This window comes from Rhinoderma darwinii, chromosome 2, assembly GCF_050947455.1.
Source record: "Rhinoderma darwinii isolate aRhiDar2 chromosome 2, aRhiDar2.hap1, whole genome shotgun sequence".
Classification (NCBI taxonomy): domain Eukaryota; kingdom Metazoa; phylum Chordata; class Amphibia; order Anura; family Rhinodermatidae; genus Rhinoderma; species Rhinoderma darwinii.
The window spans coordinates 333,407,423-333,423,751 of NC_134688.1; positions in this window are offsets into that span (position 1 = coordinate 333,407,423).

The following is a 16,329-nucleotide window of genomic DNA, read 5'->3' on the forward strand; positions in this document are numbered from 1 at the left end:
ACGTGAATATTTTAATAAATTATAATTTCTTGTGGAATGTATATTTTGAAGAGGGGGATTGCATTCATCTCGGGACAATGCCTCACCCTCCTAAATATGGCCAGTTTAATTAGTGTAGCCTTAATTAGAAGTAGAATGATGTCTCTTTCTTAACAAAGTGGTAGTATAAGGACTGGAGTCAATGGTAAGCCAATAGCTAATACAGAATTATACTTATAGATTAGCAAAATATGTTTGATTGATAAACACTATTCAAGTAGCTCTTTTTTTTCATGTTGTGTAGTGGCAACGCACTGTCTCATGGTTTTCATAAAGTAGCAGTTCTAGAAAATGTTCCCAGACCTGCTTCTATAAAAAATTTAATTTGGTACCACTTGTAAAGGCTGGCAGTTTTATGTTAATTCAACAGGGAGAAGACAAAACAAAAATGTAACCAAGGTAGAGCTTGCAGCATTAAGAATCTCATTCACTACAATGTAGCATTCGATTGCTGCAAAACTGTAGGTTACCTCTATAGCCAAACCACACAAAAGATAGTTTAGACCCTTACTTGTGGTCTTTGTAGAGCCAGGGTTAATAAGCATAATTATTCACTTCCTGAATAAAGGTGTCTAGCCACCTTTTGCTGCAATTACAGATACAAATTTATTGGGGTATATCTTTATTAGTGTAGCAAATCTAGACATTGAGATTTTCTTCCATTCTTCAAGGAAAAACTGCTCCAACTCCTTCAATTTAGATGGGATGCGTTGGTGTACAACAGTCTTCAAATCATGCCACAGATTCTCGAATGAATGAACGTCTGGGTTTTGACACCACCATGCCTCATCGTGGGAATGGTGTTCTTGTGGTAATGATATATGTTTGGTTTGTGCCCCAGAACTGGGTGTATGAGCAGTGTAGAGACCTACATTATAGATGTTGCCTTGTCGTAGCAGGTGGGCTCACACAATTTGATTAAAATGTGGGCGAAGACCCTCACTTTTGTAAGTAGATTCAGCAGTAATGCATATTAGTTTATATATTTATAGTGTTTAGGTGGCATTAGTGTTCGCAGAGTGCTGTCACCATTTTTGTATATTGTATTGTTTTGCAGTCTTAGGTTTCCTTGCACCTGTATAAACGTTTTGTTTCATTTTGTTGGAATAAAAATCTAATTTTGTTGTATAACAGGGAAAGGGCTACCTCTTTACAACAAAGGTATTAAAATGAATAATGGGAAGTGGGTTTTGTGCCTGGGAGAGAGGGACAAGACAACACAATTAAAACTTTGTCCCTAATTCATTTTGATTGTTCCTCTGGTACCCACCATTTACTTTTAGTAGATGCTGAAAAGCATTTAATAGAGTCCACTGGGGGTTCCTGTGGTCACACTATTTCATATAGGTTAAGGCTCTAACATGCTTGCCTATATATTAGCCCTCTATAACCACCCTACAGCTTAAGTAGGAGTTAATGACCTCTTCACTGACTCCTTCTAAATACACAATGGAATGCATCAGCGCTGCCCTCTTTCCCCATTACTATGCATTTTAGTAAAATAATCTCTAACTAATACAATTAGATTCAATGACTCCATCCAGGGGGAAAAAAACGGGTAGTGTTGTGCACAAGTTGTCTGTTTTTGCAGATGACATTTTGTTATACATTACATCCCCTTATGTAGGCCTTCTGGTTATTCTAAAGAAATGTCACCTTTTCAGTTAGCTAACGAATTTTAAGGTTGACTTGCAAAACATTATATACTTAATATCAGCTTGCCAAATTCAGTAGTTGCACACCTCCAATCTGTGTACTCGTTTAAATGGAGATCTGATTCCATTAAATACCTAGGAATACAAATACCTGTAGACTCTAATAACCTTGTTTCGCTTAAAAACCTAACCTTGATCAAACTGCTGGAAAATGATTTCCCAACATGGTTGAAGCTTCCACTCTCTCGGTTCGGCAGGATGAGTGTGCTAAAGATGGACACCCTTCAAAAATGCGTATGGCTTTCAGACATTACAAAGTTCCTAGCTGGTTCCTTTTCATTGGGTGTCTCTCTTCGTGTAATCTGCTGTCCACTCCCTGTTGTCAAGCAAAATCTGTCTCTAGTTACAGAGCAGAGGAGACGGACTGCAGGAAGTGGGGGGGTGTCTCTTCACAGCCTGCCGATAGAAGTCTATGGTGAGGGAGGGACGAGCAGGAGGAGGGAGCAGAGAGAGAATAATACACTGACCATGGAAGTCTAGGGTGTGGGGTGGGGGAAGAAGGAGGAGGGAGCAGATTTAGATACACAGACATGCTAACCATAGAATTCTCTGAAAATGGTAGGAAGAGCAGGAGGAGAAAGCATGAAGAGAAAAACACAGACAAAGACATGTAGCCCATAGAAGTCTATAGAGAGGCAAGGGTGAGCAGGAGGAGGGAGCAGGAGACAAGTGAGAAAGATACAGACACGCTGCCGATAGAAGTCTATGAAAAGGGAGGGGGAGCGGGAGGAGAGAACAGGGAGAGACACACAGACACGCTGAGCATAGAATTCTATAGAGAAGAGGGGGCACAGGAGGAGGGAGCAGTACCAGATAAAGAGACACAGTTATACAGCTCTAGAAGTCTATGAAGTTGGAAAGGGGAGCAAGAGAAAAGAGCAGGAAAAGATGCAAACACTGTAGCCCATAGAAGTCTATGGAGAGGGGAAGAGGGATCAGGGAGAAAGAGGAGGCACAGACTGCTGGTTAGAGTTATGCCACCCTAGAGCTGGATTCTCAGCCACACTGCTCATGATTGCTGTATAATCTCCTCAATGTTTCAATGTTTCTGTGTTTCAATGTTTCAAAGTTTATATATATATATATATATATATATATATATATATATATATATATTAGCTGCAGTAAGAACATGCAATAACAATCGGGAATGCACTTTCTTCAAGCCTTTAGGAGGTACATTGAGGAGAAAAGTCATAGCTGTCAGAGGGAGTCGGACATCCAGTAGTCTATGGACTAGATCCCCAACCTCTCTCCAAAAGGGACAAAGCAATCAGCAATCCCAAAAGATATGAGGGAGTGTCCCCCTGTCACTGCGACATCTCCAACACCAGTCTGAGACTAGAGGATAAATTCGATGAAGGAATTCCAGGGTATGATACCAGTGCATCAGAATCTTATATTGGTTCTCTTTATAAGAAGCACAAAGAGATGACTTCGCTGCATGAGACCAAATAATTTGCCACAGCGACAGGGGGAGCTCCCTACCCAGATAGGACTCCCATTTAACCATATATCCATGTTTGGGAGTTGTATGCATATTTGAAGAGGAGAGGATATCATAGGTCTCAAAGATTAAACCAGTAGTTGAGGTTGTAGTTTTGCAGAGAAATTCAAAGGGTGTGGGTCTAGAAAAACTATTATCTGTATAAAGGGAGTTGGCAAAATGGGTAATTTGCAGATTGCTGAAGAATGCGTTAGATGGTAAACTATATTTGGATTGTAACGTTTGAAATGGTAGAATGGTCTATAAGCACGGGTCTATGATGTCAGCAAAATAGAAAAGGCCAGCTCTCGACCAAGGCTGAGTCATCCTCGCAGTGAGACTGTCGGGCAAGGAAGGGTTAAATAAAAAGGATGTCATTGAGGATTTTAAAGAGGGCAAAGAATAGAGGGTGTTAGAAAGCTTCCAAATGTTCTTAGTAAATGTCATTGAGCTAAATAAGGGCATCAGCAAAGTGTCTACAGCCCCAGACCATAGCAGTGCATTTGGATGGATAGGGGCAATACAGAGTTTCTCAATGTCAGTCCATTTATTATATGCACGCAGCGAAGCCCAACTAGGGATCCTACGCAGGTGTATAGCTAGATAGTAACGATAGACATCGGGAACTGCCAGTACACTCGATGAAATGGTAGAAAGTAGGACTGACTTCGGGATTCTATGGCGTTTACCCGCCCAAATATATTTCAGTAGAGATGTTTGGAACTTGCGAACATCCTTTTGCGGTATAGGCATCGGGAGAGTTTCCAAAAGATAAAGGTATTTCGGTAAAATAATCATTTTATCTGCAGACACTCTGCCAAAGAAGGATAGGGGAGGGTGGACCACTTAGATAATAGTCTACTAATTTCCTGAAAAAAAGGGGAAAAGTTACATTTGTATGTCGTCCTTCCACTTATAATTGAAGGAGGATTTTAGGGTCACAGTAAGCGACGGAGAAAGACTAATTGGTAGGGCTTCTGCCTTAGAATTGTTAATCTTATATCCTGAGTAAAGGCTATATTCATTTAGGACAAAGTGTAGGTTAGGCAATGACATTTGTGGGTTGCGCAGAGTCAGGAGGACATCATTAGCGAATAGAGACATTTTAAATTCCCTATCCCGTACCAAAATTCCTTGAATATCCGGATTACTCCTTATACGGGAGGCCAGTGGCTCTACACATAACACAGAAAGAATGGGGGAGAGGGGGCAACCCTGACGAGTGCCATTGGAAATATTTAGACGCTGAGAGGTCGCATGTGGTAGTTTAACCACTGCATTTGGAGATAAGTATAATGAGTGTATTGCAGTAAGAAAAGGGCCAGAGATGCCAATTGTATCTAAACTGGAAAGAGGAAGGACCAATCCAGCCGGTCAAAGGCCTTCTCGACATCCAAACTAAGGAGTAAGCCGGAAGAATCAGTTTTATTGAGAACATCAACCAAATAAATTGTACGTCTAGTGTTGTCTCCAGCCTGCCTATGCATGACAAAGCCAACCTGATCTTTGTGTATCAAACCAGGGAGAAGTGAGCCAATTCTATTGACCAAAATCTTGGTAGCTGGAACAGTCAGATTGGTCCTTCCCCGATTTAGGAATGACCGTAATAAAAAAATGAAGCATAGAAGGGGGATCAAGCCTCCTGACAGGAAAGAGTTAAAGCGAGCTAACATGTGCGGAGTTAGCGAGTCTTGAAAAACTTTATAATAGAGGTACGAAAACCCATCAGGGCCCAGGGATTTACCATTAGGAAGTTCTTTTGTAGTGTTCTGTAGTTCTTCTATAGTAACAGGAGCATTGAGCATAAGCGAGTCGGTAGATGTAATAGTGGGGAGAGGGCAGGATTTTAAAAAATCCGAGAGACGTTGGGCCCAGGCGGATGGCTCTGTAGGGAGTTGTGATGTAAGAGAGTATAACTTTGTGTAATATTGGTGGAATATATTGCCCTGTTGGTTAGGATCAAATATCATCGGACCTTGTTTATCTCTGAGTGCAGAAGGGGCAGACTGAGCCATTTTATCACGTAATTGAGCCGCAAGCAACGAATGTGCCTTATTCCCCCTTTCATAATAGCGTTGCTTAGTATACATTAGTAACTTTTCTACTTTGGCAACAGAGAGATCCTTTAACTTACCCCGTGTCTCAATAATACGTCAAAGAGTAGATGTGGAGGAGAAAAGGAACATTTTATTTTCCAATTTAGTTAGAGTCGTCATCAGATCTAATCGTTGTTGAACCGCGTCTCGTTTGAGGTGAGAGGAAAGGGAAATACAGTGCCCACGGAGAACCGCCTTGTTCGCGTCCCATATTGTGGATATGTAGGGATTGAATCTTTGTTAAGATTAAAATAAGAGTTGTAAAAGGGCTGGTATAATAGCGGGTTTCACCTACTTGTGTCACCCACTATTACTACCTCCTTTATAATCAGGGTAACTAGGGTTATGCCTAATTCCCCTACCTTTTCCTTAAACTAACGTTAATTTACTTGTTTTGCTGCTACTCATGAGAATAAGACCGTACAATAAATACAATTGTATAGTAAATAAAGGGTAATATTTATTACTAACAATAATCACACTTACATATAAAATACACCAAACACAGAACACAATAACTGATCACAGTATAGTATCAGTATACCCCAATACATATAACAATTAATATACAGTGAAGGAAATAAGTATTTGGTCCCTTGCTGATTTTGTAAGTTTGCCCACTGTCAAAGACATGTACAGTCTAGAATTTTTAGGCTAGGTTAATTTTACCAGTGAGAGTAAGATTATATTTAAAAAAAAAACAGAAAATCACATTGTCAAAATTATATATATTTATTTGCATTGTGCACAGAGAAATAAGTATTTGATCCCCTACCAAACATTAAGAGTTCAGCCTCCTCCAGACCAGTTACACGCTCCAAATCAACTTGGTGCCTGCATTAAAGACAGCTGTCTTAAATGGTCACCTGTATAAAAGACTCCTCTCCACATGGGCAAGACCAAAGAGCTTTCTAAGGATGTCAGGGACAAGATCATAGACCTGCACAAGGCTGGAATGGGCTACAAAACCATAAGTAAGACGCTGGGTGAGAAGGAGACAACTGTTGGTGCAATAGTAAGAAAATGGAAGACATACAAAATGACTGTCAATCGACATCGATCTGGGGCTCCATGCAAAATCTCACCTCGTGGGGTATCCTTGATCCTGAGGAAGGTGAGAGCTCAGCCGAAAACTACATGGGGGGAACTTGTTAATGATCTCAAGGCAGCTGGGACCACAGTCACCAAGAAAACCATTGGTAACACCTTACGCCGTAATGGATTCAAATCCTGCAGTGCCCGCAAGGTATCCCTGCTCAAGAAGGCACATGTACAGGCCCGTCTGAAGTTTGCAAATGAATATCTGGATGATTCTGAGAGTGATTGGGAGAAGGTGCTGTGCTCAGATGAGACTAAAATTTAGCTCTTTGGCATTAACTCAACTCGCCGTGTTTGGAGGAAGAGAAATGCTGCCTATGACCCAAAGAACACCGTCCCCACTGTCAAGCATGGAGGTGGAAATATTATGTTTTGGGGGTGTTTCTCTGCTAAGGGCACAGGACTACTTCACCGCATCAATGGGAGAATGTATGGAGCCATGTACCGTCAAATCCTGAGTGACAACCTCCTTCCCTCCACCCTGACATTAAAAATGGCTCGTGGCTGGGTCTTCCAGCACGACAATGACACGAAACATACAGCCAAGGCAACAAAGGAGTGGCTCAAAAAGAAGCACATTAAGGTCATGGAGTGGCCTAGCCAGTCTCCAGACCTTAATCCCATCGAAAACTTATGGAGGGAGCTGAAGATCCGAATTGATAAAGCAACAGCCTCGAAATCTTAATGATTTACAGATGATCTGCAAAGAGGAGTGGGCCAAAATTCCATCTAACATGTGTGCAAACCTCATCATCAACTACAAAAAACATCTGACTGCTGTGCTTGCCAACAAGGGTTTTGCCACCAAGTATTAAGTCTTGTTTGCCAAAGGGATCAAATACTTATTTCTCTGTGCAAAATGCAAATAAATATATATATAATTTTGAAAATGTGATTTTCTGTTTGTTTTTTTAATATAATCTATCTCTCATTGGTAAAATTAACCTAGCCTAAAAATTCTAGACTGTTCATGTCTTTGACAGTGGGCAAACTTACAAAATCAGCAAGGGATCAAATACTTATTTCCTTCACTGTATACTGAGTATACTCACACTATACGTAGTACAGTATAACCACAGTATCACAAACCTACGTTATACCTCCACCCACATACCTAAAGATATATATGAATACAGTTACGTTACAATACAATACACGCTCACTATTTCTGTCCCACTCCCTCCTAATATAACTTTCCCTATACACTAAGGGTTAATAATCAGGTAAAAGGGTCAACAGCTGGAAGGATTTTCAGCAAGGGGTAACTTCAGGAACAGCAAGAGTTAACTTCAGGGACTTTGGGAGAGCAAGGTTTAACTGGGACTGAATGAGGGGGTATCAAGAAGGGTCTGGGGGACCAGGGGTATGGGTATGTGCAGGTAGGGGTACAGGTAAGGTGGGGGCTGCAGGAAAGGGATACTGGGGAGTTCACTCGTTGTCCAGGGGATATGGGAATGTGCAGGTAGGGGTACAGGAAAGGGTTACTGGGGAGGTATTAGCTCGTTCTATAAGGGGTAGAAGGGTCTGCGGGACCAGGGGTATGGGTATGTGCAGGTATGGGTACAGGAAAGGGTCACTGGGGAGGTATTAGATCGTTGTATAGGGGGAGCAGATACTTAGCGCTCGTTGTCCAGGGGATCATTGGTGGAGTGATGAGCAGGTGACCACGAGGGAAGAGGAGACCAGGAGGGAAGAGGAGTCCCTTATCTGAGCCAGGGAGCAGGAACAAGAGTGCGACTGTACCGGTGAAGGACTATTGAAACCCCCACCGGTACGCACGCGCCTGAGCCAGGCACAGGCACAATAGTGCCGCTAGCGCCCGGCTCACATGTGCTCCCGCCGACACGCTCACGCCGGAGCCAGGCGCAGGCGTATTAGTGCCGCTCGCGCCCAGCTCACAAGTGTCGGCGCGGTGATATGACGTCACCGGCCGGCTCATGAGTGTGGGGGGGGGGGTAGTAAGTCCAATCAGTGGTTGATGCATCCCCAATTACCTCCCCCCCCCCGCAGAGCGTGGAGACAGGAGAACGAAAGTAATATCTCCTGTCTCTTGTCCTGGTCATTAAATCAGGACAGTGACTAATTGTCACTGTCCTGTTATGAGTATATTCCCACGGTCAGGTCTGTGCTACTACAGACGTTACTCATGGGACATTAGGACACCCACACATTATATATATATATACACATCATATACATATATATAAATATACACCCCCCCCCTCCATCTCCATTAAAGGGGGACACACACTTCCCTTTACAAGAGTCAATATGAGTTTTAGGGGATGCCCTATGGACTGGGGATTTAAATAGGCGTTCGTTCAGTCTCCAGTGACCCTTCCGGGTAGTCCGTAAGTCAGAGTGCATGCCAGCATTAACGGAGCATGATCTGACCATGTAATAGGACCAATGTCAACAGAAGAGGATGAACGAAGGCCCAGTAAGTTGCCTAGGAATAAATCTATCCGGGTATGAGTGCTACACGGGTGCGAATAAAATGTATACTGCTTAGCCAAAGGGTGAGAGACTCTCCATAAATCATATAAGTTATATTTACGGATCATTTGACGAAATGCCGATGTATGCCTATGTAATTCTAAAGGCGGAGAAGGTGTACTGAGGGAGTGCCTGTCCATAGCATCAGAGAGAGGAAGGTTACAGTCACCACCTACAAATAAAGTAGTAGACGGCAGACAGGATACCTTAGCCAAAACTCTTTCCAAAAAGGGGATTTGTAGCGTATTCGGGGCGGATACATTACATAAAGTAATCGTAACACCCTTCAGAGTCCCTGCGAGGATGACATACCGTCCTTGCGGATCAGCAATAGACCTAGTGATTTGTAAAGGACAATCCCGCGATAATAAAATTGCGACACCTGCCTTTTTCTTATTTTGAGTAGCTGTGTAAACAACAGGGAAATTAGGCAAAGCAAATTTGAAAGACCCGGATCTGTCATGGTGCGTCTCTTAGGGGAAGGCAATATCCGCCTTTAAATGTTTCAGCTCCCTGAGCACCAGGCACCTCTTAACATTAGAATTTAGTCCCTTAACATTGAAGGATATTATATGCGCCATGATAAATCTGCAAGCACTGAATCAAATAGCAACAAATAACCCTGAGGGCAAACCGACCTGTACCCAGAGTGGAATATTGTGAAGATGTGTCGTATCACTAGCGTTGGAATCCCAATCCACAGACTAGATTTCCGAATGAAAAGACAAAGTTGGAGGAAAGAGGGGAAGACTGAACGGAAATCCCCAACGGTATGAGATATTGTTGTCCAGCAGGCTAGAGAGTAAAGGGTGTAATTGTCTACGCTTATGCAAAGTGATCCAGGACAGATCAGGTAACCATTGGACGTTGGATTCTTTGTATTGAATAGAACGGTGTGTGAGTTATGGCTTTAGCCATAATGGTTTCTTTAAGTTCATAGTCAGTGATGCAGCAAATGATGTCTCGTGGTAGAGGAGAAGCGCCTTTAGGTCTCAGAGCTTTGTGAGCTCTGTCCAACTTTATAGTATGTTCAGCAGAAACACCCATAACATTGTTAAAAATGGTCGCCAGAACTTCTTTCAGATTCTCATCCTGTGCAGCTTCAGGTACACCAAGGACTTTAATATTATGGCGTCTACCCCTATTGTCCAGGTCTTCCAAGTGTTTGTGGTAGTCAGCGATAGCATTATGCTGGGCCAAAACTGTAGATTGTAGCTGGGAGAAATATTGGCGAGTGGAGTCATGATCGTCTTCCAACGATTCCACTCTATGTGAGATTTTCTGGATGTCCTGCCATACTGCGTCTATGGCTGCATTGCAGGTATATTTCACCTCAGTTATAAGTGATTTAAAGTAATCTCTAATAGGGAGCTGCCGTAGGTATGATTGCCAATCATGTTGTTTAGGAGTGGGACCCTCAGAGTCTGAGGAAGAGAGCCATGGTTGGGAGTCCAAAGCATGACCGCATGGCCGCGGGGGGCTAAAGATGGAGTGGCTCCGTAGATCAGGTTCCCGCCCTGATTCTCTAGAGCGTTTAGAAGAAAGGATGTCACCTTTTTGGGGTCTTGGAGGTTTGGGTGAGAGTGGAAAGTCCACAAGATTAGCTGGTAAATCACTGACCTGTGAGTCCCATTGTGGAGAAGAAAGTGGCTCCTGTAAATCAAGCTCCTCCAATTCCGGTTCCTCAGAGTGTTTAGAGGCCGTGACAAAAGATGGCTGCAGGCCAACCCTGTTTTGGTCCACAGAAACCAACTCGGGAGACCGTTCAAGAGGCATTGCAGTAGTGGCTGTCGGTGGCATCGACCCAGCAGTCTCTGAAGGGCAATCCATATCCCCAGGCTCCGACGGACACCAGGAGGACTGTGACGCAGTATCCTGGGAAGGTGCGGGCAATGGTGCGTGTCCCGCCATTAAGTCTGAGCGCAAGAAGGCGTCCAAGGTACCAGCAACCGGTGCTCCAGAGGATGCCAATTTGGTGTTTGGCTTCTTGGCTGAACGTCTCACCATTGTGAGTATGTATTAGGAGGCTAAATCAAGTATGAACTGCTGATTTTAGGCTGAGGTATGGAGGAGCTCTGAATTGTGCGTCTTACACCATTGGCTTCCGGGAACGCCCCCTTACTTGTCTTTTAACGCGTTTAATATACTGTGAATTAAGGGTACACATTAAATGACTGATCTAGTCATGCAATAGAAAAATGTATAATATAATAATAGATCGTTACATATTTAAAGAGCGAAGCAATTAAATATTACATTATCATTCTTAAAGTTCACATTAGCTATAGAAGAAAAACAATATTTATTTTTATCTATGGGGAAGAGTAAAACAATTTCTGCAACATTAAACTTGGCAGAACAATTTAACTTCATTTTTATTGTTTACAATTATAATGAGAAGTTTATAGTGATTAATGTCACACATTTTATCTTTAGACGTGAATTTTTAAGAAGCACAAATATTATATTTTCAGTTAATTTGATCTACTTCAATCTTTAAAATAGTTTCATTTAATTTTCACCAGAACAGATAAAATGATCAATACTAATTTTTATGTGCGAAGCGATATAAATGATCCAACGCCAAGATGTGTTCCTGTATAATTACATACATTTACATCATAATCTGTAAATGATATCATGTGGCAGCAGTGAGATTGAAGCTGTCATTAAAGCCTATAAAATGGCATGGAACAAATTAGTCAATGTAATCTCTGAGATTATGTAGTTAATCATTCAAACATTTGGCTGTGACTTCAAGTCTGACTTTATCCTCCTCTAGTAGGATCGAGTGTTGCCTCGAAGACTGTGGATTTCTGCATATTCTGTTGGCATACAGCTGGACCTCTTTGCCAAGGTGAGAATGGATTGGAATTGGGTTGGTGCAGAAGAAGATTGTGAGCGCCATGTATGCAAAAGTAGAACAGTTTTAATGTTCTAACCTATCACTATTATTATCACAAGGCTAAAACACCATAAATACACCTCAAAATATCGCCACACATAAAATCAGATAACAATGAGTGTCCCCAAAAAATTAGCAACAGCACACTATAACAATTGCCTCATTAAGACAGCACAAAACCCAAGAATAATGCCTAAAATTTAGCTTTTAACTACTAGAATGTTATAGTTTGCTATTTGTGAAGATTGATACTTTTTTTTAAACTCGCTTTATTGAAAGAATTTGCACAATACAAATGTCCGTAGTAAAGAACAATAAAGGAATACATTTAGGTAATAATATAGTACATGAACATAGAGGCACAGTAGTAGCAGTTAACAGGTCATGACATATTAGATCACATATTAATCTTCAATAAGTACATCCCCACGGGCACCATACATTTTAATGTCAATTTCCAAGTTATTCCAGGCAAAATATAGAAGTTCTGACAATATCTATTCGTATGCCCTCAGCCCTCCTTAAGATTGCAGCAACTGGTCCCTCAGGTCTGTAAATCTATGCGGAGTGTATAGAGTGCATCGTGAATCACACCAAATCTGCCATATTTTATAAAATTTACTAATACACCCTATTTTTTTATATAAAACTCGCTCATATGGAATAATGGAATTGATCAGCGATTTCCATTTCACCACCCTAGGTGGTCTCTGATCCATCCACCGCAGTGCGATGGTTTTCCTTGCCATAAACAATACCTCTTGCAGAAGAATACGCAGGTGGAATGACCACTGATCCTCAGTCAGTACCCCAAATAGACAGACCTTTGGTGAGAGGGGTATCGGCTGTTTCACCACTTCTCTAACCACTCTCATCACCTCCCCCCAAAAAGAGGCCACCATTGGACAGTCCCAGATCATATGCCAGAAATCAGATCTGGGAAAACGGCATCTATGGCATTCAGTGCTGTGGTATCTACCCATTCTGTGTAATCTCACCGGCGTGAGATAGCTCTGATGAACTATGGATAGCTGAATCATTTTGTTGTTTGCCGCCGGTGAGACCGAGAGAGGAGATGAGAGTACATCCTCCCATTCCTCCCCTGTCAGATCTGGTATCAAACCCTCCCATTTATCCTTTACCGGTAACCTGACATTGACCAATTTAGCTTGTATAAGAGCTGTGTAGACAGCAGAGATCAGCCCCCGGGGGCCCTGTGATCTAAAAACACCAATCAGAGGGAATCGTGAGAATTCGTGATCTAACCTAGGGTATTGACTCGCGAGAGCATGTCGCAGCTGTAGATATCGATAGAAATCTTCTCTAGGAATTTGGAAGTCCTCTTGCATTTGTGTAAAGGACTTAAAGACATTATCAACATACACATCCCCAATTCTACGCACCTCAAAGTCACACCAGAAGGAGGGGGCTTGCCCTTCCATTAGATGAGGAAGAAGGGGATTATCCCACAGTGGCATATCCACCTGAGTTTCTGTATATGCATAGATTTGTTTGGCCGCCATCCAGACCTGCACTGCCACCCTATGGACTGGAAGCATTGCCTTATAGGTTCCCGGGGAACTTTCTAACACTGGCCAGAGATGTGTAAGATGCAAATATGTAGCAAGGTGCTGTTCCCGCGTTGGTAACGGATCTGGCCCTGTCCATAGCTGTAGGTACCTCAGCTGCCCAGCTAGATAATACATGAACAGGTCCGGTAATGCCATCCCTCCCTCATGTTTAGGTCTCTGCAGGGTAGACAAACTAAGTTTTGATCTATTGGATCCCCAAATAAAGGCTGGAAATAAGGCATGAAGGGATTTAAAAAAGGCCTTATATACTGGTATGGCTGCGTGCTCTAGGACATATAGACATTTTGGCAGAATGACCATTTTAATTAAGTTTACTTGGCCCGTCACTGCCAATGGAAGTGCCCCCCACACTTTGAACTTGAGTTTGATATAGTCCAACAGAGGCAATATATTGGTGATTCGGTCCTGCCTATGGTCTCGGTTTATAATAATACCTAGATATTTAAAGGACGACACTACCTGCAAACCGTACTCAGCCTCCGCCCACCCTACCCCCTGTAAAGGCATGAAAAAAGATTTATTCCAATTAACATATAGGCCAGAAAATCTACCGAACTGGTTCAGAGTTTCAATAGCTATCCCCAAAGTGTCCCTCAGGTATGACATGTACAGTATCACATCATCTGCATACAAACTGATTCTCTCCTCTCTTCCCCCCAATACTATTCCCTGATATTCTGGGTGTGTTCTAATACGGATCGCCAAAGGCTCAATAGCTACTGCGAACAATAGCGGGGAGAGAGGGCACCCCTGCCCAGTGCCTCTACGGAGTTGAAAATAGGGGGACATTATACCATTGATCAAAATTTGCGCCCTCGGGTCCTTATACAGGATTGTTATCCATTTAATGAAAGTCGGGCCAAAACCGAACCCCTGTAATGTTTCAAACAAATACGCCCACTCAACGGAATCGAAGGCCTTGGCCGCATCAAGAGATGACATTGCCCAGTCCTCCTTCAGTGCCTCACCTATTTGAGCCAAAATTTGAACCTTGCGTATATTGTCAGAAGTGGACCTCCCAGGCATGAAGCCCGCCTGGTCCGGGTAAATAATTTGTAATATCTCACTATTGAATCTAGATTACAAGCTACTAGCAAAGGTACTAGCAAATAGATTGAATAAATCTATTTGCTAGTACCTTTGCTAGTAGCTTGTAATCTAGATTCAATAGTGAGATAGAACGGTAAGAACTACATTCACTAGGGTCTTTGTCAGGCTTTAGTAACACTACAATTGTGGCATCATAGAAACTGTCCAGAAGTTTACCCTCCCTCAGAGCGTGAGAATACATAGAGCATAGTGGGGGAATGAGCTGGTCAGAATAACGCAGGTTTACCTCCAATGGAACCCCATCCGGGCCCGATGCCTTACCCTTCGACATATCCCTCAATGCCTGCATAACCTCGTCTTCTGTAATGTCAAGTTCTAACATGTCCCTGCCTACCACATCCAGCTGCGGAAAGTTCAAATCTTCCAAATATGATATACACTCGGACCACTCATATGTAGACTGGGAGGAGTATAAGTCCCTGTAGAATTGAGTGAAGCGAGCAGCTATGCTGGGAGTATCAGTCACGTCACGTCCCTGACCGTCCTTAATTTTCAGTATTGCTGAGCTCTGAGAGCTGTGGTGAATTAAATGAGCCAGCAATTTGCTAGATTGGCTACCCAGTTCAAAATAGGTTTGCAGAGCAAAAAATAGTTTCCTATCAGCTTTTTCTTGTAGCAATAGTAAGTATCTGCGGCCCACCGTCAGCCATGCATGCTTGTTAGCCTCCGAGGGGTTCTCTATGTACTCGCCCTCCAGCGATTTACATTGATGCGCCAACTGACTCTCTTCCTTTGCCGCTTCACGTTTTATGTAGGATATTGTAGATCGCAGGCACCCTCTCAGATAGGCCTTTAGGGTATCCCATAAAATATTTAAATTATCGCACGAGCTATTGGTGTCTTGGAAAACCTCTAATTGATCCGGTATGCAATCTTGCGGCCCTATCAGGGTGAGCCAGAATGGGTGGATTTTCCAGTTTCCAGTTCTCACAGGCCCTGGGTGGTTGAATCTCGCCACCACCGGGGAGTGGTCCGACACCCCCCTAGTTTCATAAGAGATCTCCGTTACCATAGGAACCATTAGGGCGTTCCCAAAGATGTAATCTATACGGGACAGGGAGTTTCTACCAAGAGAGTGACATGAGTATACCTTTGCATTCGGGTGCCTGCACCTGAATATATCTATCCAACCCATTTCTTGAAACAGCAAGTTCAACGATGTTGGAACCACCGGTACAGCACCAGAGTCCACTTCCCCCCTGAATCTATCATATCTGGGATCCAAGACCATATTGAGGTCCCCCATACCTAATACCGTTGCCTGTGGATATGCGGCAGCAAATGCAGCGACTTCATGTAAAATCTGTGCATTCGCCGGGGGAGGAACATATAGGCCCAGTAATACAAATGGTATAGTGTCGATGTAAGCATGTATAAACACATATCTACCTTCCTTATCCACTTTAAGTTTGACCACTTCCCACCTTAGAGACTTATGAACTAATACAGAGACCCCCCGGGAATAGGACGTATGGAAGGAATGTGAAGACCATTGGATCCAAGGTCTCCGCAACAATCTCATTTTTTCTGGGACTAAATGTGTCTCTTGCAGACATATTATAGAGAGGTTGAATTTACGGATATATGCAAAAATGGCCGCCCTTTTCCGCGGGGTGCCCAACCCCCGTACGTTCCAAGACATGATCGGTATGGACGCCATTAGTGGACCTGGAAACTAGATCTACATCGGAGGGAAGTTGTCTCCCGACTCCTGCATAATACTAATCTATGTTCTCTAGTGACATTTTCCACACCTCGTTGTATTATATGATCTCTTAGACATTTGCATTCA